Raw genomic sequence first — 2,545 nt, 5'->3', positions numbered from 1 at the left:
TATATGCCCCAACCATCCATCCTGGGTAGGTGTATATGCCCCTCCATCCATCCATCCATCCTGGGTAGGTGTATATGCCCCTCCATCCATCCATCCAATCTATCTATCTATCTATCTATCTATCTATCTTTCTATCCCTTCCTTTCTGAGATAAGCTGCAATAATGCATTTGTCCTATGCTACACCTTTGCACATACACCATATACCTAATCAGTGACCTTGTTATCAGCTGCTACTCTTTTAATTCAACTGTCCCATCAGTTGGGTGTTGCTAAGTACCACGCATTTAAAAAAAATGTGGGGGCCGTTACGATTTTTTTAGTGAAATGCTGGCTCCCTCTGAAAGAGCACTGACTTCTTTAATTTTCTATCTGTGGATGAAAAAAAGATAAAAAAAAAGTTTGGTCTGAGATGTTGTTTTAAAGTGCTAGCTATGTCTGTCAATCAGAGCATCCTATTGGTTTTCACCCAGGCAGATAGATTACTTGCAATAGATGTAATGACTGAATGGAACAATGGAATAATGCAAGAGAATGGGACAATGGAACAATAGAATAATGCAAGAATGGAAGAATGGAACATCATTGCACGTGTCATAATGGGCTCCTGGCCTTTATCTGGCTGTGCTGCTGCAGTCAGCTACAGTCTGCAGGGAGCCTGCAGACTAGGAAGAAGGTGGACCGCTGCTTGTTTGTTCACTAATTAGTTATCCTCTCCCCATCCCCTTGTCTGCAGGTGCATGGGACATTGGCGGGGGAGGGGAGAATGTTTGAAAATAGGCAGACTCATGCAGATTAAAAATGCATGCGTGGGCTGCAGCTGCAACAAGCAGTAAAGTTGTGGGTTAAAAGGTGTCTATTGATGAACAACATGTCCTCCTAAGGGAAGTCTTTGTCACTATCCCTACAATGGGTGCCTTCTTGAAGGCAGGGTGCAGTCATAGGCCAAAACCAATTCAGGTTATCGCTTCTCGGCCTTTTGGCTAACATCAAGTGTAGTATTTGTTCTCATTTAGTATATGTGCTTTTGCTTTTACCAATATATTGTATTGTACTGTTATCTATCTATCTATCCCTTCCTTCCTGAGATAAGCTGCAATAATGCATTTGTCCTTTGCTACACCGCTGCACATACACCGTATACCTAGTCAGTGGCCTTGTTATCAGCTGCTACACTTTTAACTGTATAATGTAATATTGAGTAGAATTAAATATGCTGACATATTAACTATGAGGCCTCACATAGTCCCCTAAATACAGTATGAGTCGCCAAACTCAGCCTCCTATACAGAGTAAGAGCTCCACATAGCCTCTCTATATATACTGTATGAGCCCCAACATGCAAACGTCCCATACACATATGAAAAAAGACAAAAAAACAAAGAATATATCTAATATTATGGAGAACATTTGTGTGGAGCGTCCGCCGCTTACCTGCTGTAGTAATGTCCTAATGTTCTGAGGTAAATCCGTCAGATACTCTGACGTTAGATGACCTTGGTAGTATTTGGTCAGGCAGTTATTTACTAGCTCCATCACCAGCCGGTGAGTGAAGCTGAGGACGCCATCAGGCAGTAGAAGCGCAGTGTCAGGGTGATTGTTGATAAGAATCCCCAATAGTGTTCCTACCTGAATATTATCCAGAAGCAATTCAGCCATAGCGAAAAACTGCAAGTGCTATCAATCACTATGAAGCCAAGAAAGGCACCAGTGACCCTGCGTACATTCTATAAGTAGTGTCTGGGAGCTGTGATGTCATAATAGAATGGAATCTAGTGATAGAATCTTAAACGGCGGCTCTGCACAAAAAGATGACACCGAGCAATACTAAAAGTGGAAACACCATAGAATTAATTACGTCTCCATATTACTATGGCCGTTCTCTTTTATGTTCAACTAGAACACAAGCAGGATAAGAGTATGTTCACATGTTGCATTTTTACAGCATTTTTTTTCTACCTCAAAAACCAGAGTGGCAGCAGGAAAAACGCTGCAGTATTTTTAATTGTTTTGTTTTACTTTAATTCATTTCAATGGGGGAAAAATGTTGGAAAACCCCTGAAAGAATTGACAAGCTGCAGATTTAAAAAACGCAGGAAAAATATGCAACGTGTGACTGAGAGTTTAGAAATCTCATTCTCTACTTCCAATAGGTGGTACTGGAGTTCTAGTTCTCTTCCTCTCTGAAGAGATAATTTGCATATTTCCCAGAGGAGCATTGTGGCACGAAAAGTCTCCTCACCTTGACGTGCTTAGCATGTCGCTCTCTGCATGGAGAAACGTTACTTCTTAGAACTCATTTTTAAACAGTTAGCTCATTGTTTTTACAGTATAGAGCTTGTTGGTTTCACTTCTGAGAAGTATAAACTCATGAAGGTTGCAATGGTACAACATGAAGAACAATTGGTGGCCATGACTGGATCCTGTGATCTATTTCTGATTGTGGCATAGGGGATGATTAGGGGAAGATGCAGTTGGTCAGTATTTCAGCTGGAACTGGAATACAGAGCTGAGCAAATACATGAGTCTGTGTAGTTTTTTAATTA

General features: G+C 40.9%; 1 pseudogene; it reads left to right on the top strand.

Annotated features, from left to right (window-relative positions):
• The first annotated feature begins 962 nt into the window (after positions 1–962).
• On the top strand, positions 963–1,065 carry LOC141223797 (U2 spliceosomal RNA; annotated as a pseudogene).
• The last annotated feature ends 1,480 nt before the right edge of the window (positions 1,066–2,545 follow it).

The sequence above is a fragment of the Phyllobates terribilis genome, unplaced genomic scaffold (assembly GCF_046119375.1).
Source record: "Phyllobates terribilis strain yellow unplaced genomic scaffold, ASM4611937v1 Scaffold_377__1_contigs__length_1856515, whole genome shotgun sequence".
Taxonomy (NCBI): domain Eukaryota; kingdom Metazoa; phylum Chordata; class Amphibia; order Anura; family Dendrobatidae; genus Phyllobates; species Phyllobates terribilis.
This window is presented reverse-complemented; position numbering and strand designations above follow the sequence as displayed.